Source organism: Bombyx mori, chromosome 9, assembly GCF_030269925.1.
Source record: "Bombyx mori chromosome 9, ASM3026992v2".
Lineage (NCBI taxonomy): Eukaryota > Metazoa > Arthropoda > Insecta > Lepidoptera > Bombycidae > Bombyx > Bombyx mori.
This window is the reverse complement of record NC_085115.1, coordinates 10,419,880-10,427,554: the sequence shown is the minus strand read 5'-3', so window position 1 is coordinate 10,427,554 and position 7,675 is coordinate 10,419,880. Positions and strand designations below refer to the sequence as shown.

Sequence of the window (7,675 nt, the reverse complement as noted above, 5' to 3'; positions counted from 1 at the left end):
ACCAAGTTTCACTGCACTCAAGTCGTTTTTGGTTTGCAATGGAAACCTGGCGCCGCAGAGGGCGCGTGCTATGGCGTGCACGATGCGCACACTGAAAATGGCACATTATCATAATGCAATATGCGGAATGATAGTGATGCCCCCATAAGGTATGCGACCGTTTACGTATTTAAATGCCAATAACTATTTTAAGGAAGAACATTCTTTTGTAATTATGTCGCTGTTTTATGTTAGATGTTTTACAATCGATTTGGCAAGGGTGACGGTCTGTTAGCTGCGCGAAGTGTATCGCGTTAATCCGCGTCACTCTCGCACTGCGGACCTATTCAGATTCTTTCGACATCGCGTTTGTTGCGAAAAAAAAAACGGTCAACAAATTTATTACGTTCGAAAAGAATTCGCTTTAATGAATGACGTCCAACATTTATATAACGCCGAGAAAAGCTGGAGTCCATTTGTTAGGATTGCGAAAAGAAAACGTAAGATTAACTGAAATTTTAATAATATATTTGTCAGAATTGTAAACTATATTTTACTAGTGGTAGGACCTCTTGTGAGTCCGCACGGGTAAGTACCACCGCCCTGCTTATTTCTGCTGTGTGTACTAGTGTACACACGTAAGAAGTGAAACTTGTTTATGGCCTTATTTTTCGAAAAATGATCTACATGCAACTTTCTAGAAATTGGGTAAATAAAGTTAAATTAGATAAAGTTTAAACAAAAGGATTTTATTATCATAGACATGAATACAAAAAAGTTAAATTAGATAAAGTTTAAACAAAAGGATTTTATTATCATAGACATGAATACAAAACAGATGGCGCGTAACGGAAAAAAGTGACGCGTAACCGAAAAATGTGACGGTAAATTTTTTTCCAACGCCGATAAGGAAGTTTCACTTCAATAAATAAGCACATACAACAATGACTTTGATTTTTTTTCTTTTCTTCTGCTATGTACTTCGTAGTAAGGCTTTATAAGTCATAGTTACGGTTTTTTGTGGATTTTATTGGGTAGACTAACTCGTGGCCGACCTGATCCCAAAGATGACTGAAAACTTCAAAATTAATGCAAGTCTCAGTTGCTTTCGAAAAAACCTTGTTATTAACATACAATTTTCAGCTGCGATATTAGTCAGGATGGTGGTATATACATATAACAGGATTATTCTCGTAATTAGTACATTTTTCAAGACTAATTTTTGTGTTCTTTAAAATGCTTCTTTACATTAATTGTTAAGCGATTACCTTATCTATTTGTCTCCTTGGCTTTTTATGTAAAAATGTTTCAGAGTTCCCAGTTTGTCCTCTTGAGATTCATCGATAAATAATTGAGATAGCATATGTAGAGATGTAATTTAATTGCCTAGTCCACTTTAGTGATCGCCGTGATCGCTATTAAATATTTTCTAATACGGTGATCATTTTTCTTTATTATTATTATTATTTTACCTACCTAAGCTGGTAGCCTTGAAAGGCTATTCCAACGGAAAGGGGCTCAAACCTGACGACGTTGCTAACACGAACCCTAGCAAGAGCCGTGCTTCGCAGAATCTACCACCGGATCGGAAGCGCGACCTACTAAGAAGATCCGGCGAGAAACTCAGTGGGCTGTGTCTGAGGGTTAATTTACACATCGAGCCCTTCGTCGCAAGCGACGGGTTCGACGAGAACGGTGACCGGTAAAGTAGGTATGCCACTTTGTTTACAAAAAAAAAAAAAAATTGTATGGTACTAGACGTCTAATTTAGGCAGGGCGCCTATGCCCCTAGCATTGAGCTTGCGATCCATGTGGGACGGTAACCACTAACCACCGTTTGTCAAGTGGGCCATATCTTCATCCCCCTATAAAGGCAAACTGAAACAATCGCTTAAGCTAGCAGAATTAATTTTGCTATCAAAATTGCGTTCACGTTAATCTACTTGGGTGAATCGATTCGGACCAGTTTAACTGGTCGTGTTCCGAACTCAGCATCCAAATAGACTGTGACTCATTACTTCTTTATTGCAATGAAACGGCTTAAACAATCCAGAGCTAACGTATAAGACAGACCGTTGGAATACAGAATGACAGTTTTTTAATGACTACGTAATAGTAAGATGGAAATAAAGAACGCCTTAGGGACTGGTTGATTAAGCCGCTACAACATAATACGTGTTGTGATTTAGTGTGGAGTGTGTAGGAAGTAATTAATCCTATGTCTTATTTATCACACGCCTGTCCCAGCAGGTGAGTGCGCAGGCGTGTTCCGGGAAACCATAGCTAGGTGATCGCGAACGGTTTCTGGGTAGACTTATACTGTGCGACATGTCAAAGACTTACTCGGATTTCCGCATTCAAATTTTATTTATTGCTTAGTTGAGTGGACTAGCTCACAGCCCACATGGTGTTCCGTGGTTACTAGAGCCCATAGACATCTACAACGTAAATACGCCACCCACCTTGAGATATAAGTTCTAAGGTCTCAGTATAGCTACAACGGCTGCCCTACCCTTCAAACCGAAATGCATTACTGCTTCACGGCAAAAAAAGACGGGGTGGTAGTACCTACCTGTGCGGACCCGCAAGAGGTCCTACCACCAGTAAAAAGTGTTGTTTACTTCGTAATTTTAAATGTTCAATTATTACAAATTTCACATACATTTGCTATGGTTGAAAATGATAAACTAGTTTTTCTAGTACTTCTGTTCTATCATATTTAGATGAAAAAAATGTGAACTAATTTTTTTTTACAGTGCAAATAGGTGAACGACCTCAAATTCCACCTCGCGTTTAGTTACCCGACATTATTTTACGTTAATTTATGACACTAGTTGAAATGAATTCCGAAAATATAATAAAATATGTAACGTTACTTTGATGTTTTATTGTTTTTTGTTGTCAACGTTTTTTTTTCCTTACCTATGCTGATAGCCTTGAGAGGCTATGTCAGCTTCTCCTTGGCGTGTAGGTGAGCTCACGGGGCTCAAACCGGGAGAATTGCTAACACTGGCCCCTAGGAAGAGCAGTGCTTCGCAGAATCTACCACCGGATCGGAAACGCGACCCACTGAGAAAATCCGGCGAGAAACTCAGTGGGCTAAGTCCACGCGTCCACGCTTACGTGCTCAGTCAAATAGTACAGATTAGTTTGTTTATAGCGACTTACAACTATGTATGTAACGGACTCCTTGGTCTCAGGCTTCGTTGATAAATTAGAATGGATAAAATATGTAAGGCTTAAGTTAGAGGTAGGAAAGTCGCAGCAGTAGCTAGAGCTGGTCAGGTTACATATCGAGGGGTGAAAGGCTATTTGGTTTAAGCGACATTTATCTTTGTAATTAAAATTTCGTTTTATTTGGTATTAGCATCAACAATTCGATGTTTTTAATTAAAGTTCAATTAAGTTTACCCTGTTAGAAATAGAAGTTTTTTTGTTATGTTAATTTTTCAAAATTTTAAACATTAAATTTAATGGCTCTCTTGCAAAGTTGCAAGAATATCGATTAAACCAAATAGTCATTCATTCATCCATCGATATGTACTTAATTTTCATCATGGAAAAAAAAGCAAATTAATAATTATAACAAATCAAATCATATCTTCTAAACAACCGTATTTTCTCATTGATAACCGTTCTCGTTAGGCATTTGAAATTAATGTCCAATTGATAAATATAAAAGTCCACAGAAAGTTACTAGTGATGTCATGTGATTTCAAAGTACCCACTGAAAAATAACCAAAGAATTTAAACGCTCGTCACTCAGACCGCAGCCCGTAAATAACAGTGGTCTACGAAATATAAACAAAACACACGTTATAGCACCATGGGTGGGTAGGGTTACACTTCTATACGGCGGCTACCGTTCTAATGATCTTACCTGACCGCACCTGATGGCTGACAGTACGCTATTTATGCGACACATTTTCTAAGAAATCATTCATTTTTGGCAACTACAGTTAGCTAGTCTAGAATTTTAGAATTTACTATGACGACTGCTTCTTTTTTCCAAGAAGAGTTAGCGGCTCCAGCTAAATAATAAAATGTAATGGGATTAAAAGTTCTTAGAATACTTGTATTGTAATTTGAAACTTTGATTTTATTGAATCTATACTAATATTATAAAGCTGAAGAGTTTGTTTGTTTGAACGCGATAATCTCCGGAACTACTGGTCCTATTTGAAAAGTTCTTTCAGTGTTAGATAGCCCATTTATTGAGGAAGGCTATAGGCTATATAACATCACGGTAAGACCGGACACGGTAAGTGGAGCACCAATAAAGGACCTTTCAAAATAGGAGTTTAAATAGCTCCTTAACATTCTATAATTCAAAAATATTTTTACATTCTACTAACTATTCCACGCGGACGGAATCGCGGGCAAAAGCTAGTATTATATAATGAGAAAACGATATGAGTTCGATGTTAAAAAACATTTTGTTTGGCTATTTCAAATATTGTTTACTCTGTGTTTTGTACTGCGCTCTCCATAGGATGTGCTTTAATGATTTCTTTTGTTTTCAATTCATCATCTAACATCGTTTTAACATCTAAGTTAGGTACTGTTCTTTCCCTTGAAACATTTCGATGATCCACAGTTCGTCTTCCGAGTTCTTCTTCATACGAAGCTAATGGAGTCGTTTACAAATAGCAGTGTTCTGGATATATCATTGATATTGACAATGTCTATGGCCGTCGGTGATAATGCATGATCAGGGGAGCGATGCGCTCGGCTGTTTTTATTGGCAATTAAGAAAAGATTCAATCCAAATTAGTACGGAAATACCTTGAGTCGTTCTGTATCGCGAATGCATGACCATATTATGGATCGGATCCTCTTTTTGTGATACATATGCTTAATTGGTCATGCCGGTCATGAAGAGTTCTGAGTTATTCTTAAAGCGTCCGGCTCGCGAAAGCTTTTGCTGGAACGTATGTCGACTGGTAGGCATCGATTGTAATGCGATTACTGAGTTGGATTCACTGGGTCGTCGTCGAGTTCGATCATGCGAGATCAAAGGTAATTTTAATAGGGACTCGGTTGGAATCAATTTACAGCTGTCACGAAACCTTTTGTTTTGTGAAACGTAAAATGGGGGTCGATTAAAGACGCTCTAACTTAAGCGATAAATAAAATAGAGGGTATAAATTAATTACTCTAGGCTTTTTTCGTAATTTGGATCGTTAGCATAATTTACAATGGAATCGATATGTACACCGCGATTAATTTATTTTCTGAAATTATTCTTCTCCACCTGATGGTTGTCTGGAAAATATAGATCTTAGCGATATGAGATCATCCATTGCACTTTTGTATTTAATGTTTTGCATTTTATGAATGAGGGTTTACTGGTGGCTTAGAGGCCTTTCCAGTTTTACCAGGACAGGTGGGCGAGCAAAGGCTCAGCCAGAAGGGGTGAGATTTGCTAACAGCTACCCGAGCGCCTCCAAAGGAAACCTATCCACTCAAGAGTAGCTGCTATGCAAATGACTACTACCGGATCGGAATCGCGAGCCGCTGAGATGATCCGGCTAAAAACTCGGCGGACCGATGTTTAGGTTAGGTTGCACGGTTACCGGTTACCGGAGTCCCTAAGCCTGCTCTTAGTGTTAGAGTTAAAGGTGTCCAATGCAACGGTTATTGAATCTGATGGATCCGTAAGGACGCGTCTAGGGTGACGGCGGTGACTGGCTCCTGCGTGATCAGGATTTGGAGAGTAGTCAACGGCGGCAACGATAAGGTGATTATCGTGACCTTATCGAAGTAACTTCGGCCTAGTGTGTATGACGGCGCTCACGTTATGATGTCTATGGACTCCGGTGAGAATTTCGTACCAAATGAGCCATGGGTTCTACTACTTAATAATGGTAATTAAAAGAAAAAAACAGTTGTCTCAATTGGTTTGACTCCTCCTAATGCTTGAAAATGCTTCTGAAGTCCACATAATGTTCATTGATTTCACAATACTAATTAAATAATCATTTCGTTTTGATCAAAAGCGCGGTCACATTAAAGTCACTGAGTTATGTTAATTTCGGTCATTTATTGTTAACGGTGTTATGGGAAATCTTAAATAAAAACGTAAGATTAAATATCAAATTTATTAATTTCATTCGCTTTCAGCCATGGAAATTAAATCGATTAATATATTCTATGCATTGTTTAAATGCCTTAACTAATTGTTTTTGTGTATTTTCAATGAGTGTCTTTCGACGCTTAAAGACATCATAGGTGTACTATAATTGGCTTAAGGCATGATGTAGTTGAGCACAATAATGACAGAGCAGTAAACTTTAAAGCTACTAAAGCAACTTGTACAAACAAAAGCTACACTTCAAAAACTTGTTTGTTATTCTTAACAATGATAAAAAATAAAGAAATACAATTCGATGTGTGAATTTTATTAATTAACATTAATGCAATTATTCAAGAATTAACACAGCATTCATTTAATGCGATTATTCAAATAAATTTTTTACTTCAAGTACTCTATCGTAAATATTTAAATTTAAGTTGCAGCCGCAATAAAGATTCATCTACGCACATAAAGTGAGGTTTTAATTAAATTATTTATCGACTAGCTTTTGTCCGCGACTCCGTTCGCGTGAAATAGTTACTTTGGCATAACGCTAAATTTTACCCCCACTTCATTTACGTAGAAAGGAATGTTAAGGAGCTATTTAAACCCCTATAGCCTTCCTCAATAAATGGGTTATCTAACAGCCTGGCCACGGGACATTCGCCGATGCGAATATTCGCGCGGTGCGAACGGCGAAGCGTCTAGCGACTAAAACAAGCGCATAGAAATGTACCTAACAAGCCACGCGCACCGGCGACCGGCGAAGCGACCGGCGAAATGTACCGAGCGAATCGCGCGATGCGGCGGGCGAGCAAAACAAATGCATGAATACGGACGGCGCGAGCCACGGAGTCGAGCGGTAGTCGCGGCGAATAGTGCAGTGATTAAATGAGTTTAGTTGTTTTCGCCGCGAAAAATTAACGCCGAAATTTTTATATTTTTTATTTATTTTTTATTTTATAATTTTAAAGTCGTCGTGGCCTAACGGACGTCCGGTGCAATCGTGTTGAGCGATGCACCGGTGTTCGAATATCAGGCGGGTACCAATTTTTGTAATGAAATACGTACTCAACAACACTCAACGTTCACGATTAATTTCCACGGTGAAGGAATAACATCGTGTGATAAAAATGAAATCTTCAAAATAATAATTTGCGTAATTACTGGTGGTAGGACCTCTTGTGAGTCTACACGGGTGGGTACTACCACCCTGCCTATTTCTGCCGTGAAGTAGTAATGCGTTTCGGTTTGAAGGGTGAGGCAGCCATTATAACTATACTTGAGACCTTAGAACTTATATCTCAAGGTGGGTGGCGCATTTACGTTGTGGATGTCTATGGGCTCCAGTAACCACTTAACACAAGGTGGGCTGTGAGCTCGTCCACCCATCTAAGCAATAAAAAAATAAAATAGCTGAAATACTAGCTAGACCAGCTATTTGGAAGTCTAGCCACCCAAAGTATTTCTCGTACTTCTTGTGGAATTCTCCATCTATAGGTATACTCCGATTCTTATTCAAATCATGTACTTCACAATCTTTTCCAAATAATAGGTCCTGAACCAAAAAACTATTAATTTGTAAGCAATATCGAGATAATTTCGATATAGACATTTCGC

At 38.4% G+C, this 7,675-nt stretch overlaps 1 long non-coding RNA gene across 1 annotated transcript; it reads left to right on the top strand.

Moving 5' to 3' along the window:
• The first annotated feature begins 1,052 nt into the window (after positions 1–1,052).
• LOC134199438 (uncharacterized) lies at positions 1,053–2,854 on the top strand. Its single transcript, XR_009973922.1, has 2 exons — positions 1,053–1,690; positions 2,736–2,854. It is a non-coding gene; the product is annotated as an uncharacterized LOC134199438 (long non-coding RNA).
• The last annotated feature ends 4,821 nt before the right edge of the window (positions 2,855–7,675 follow it).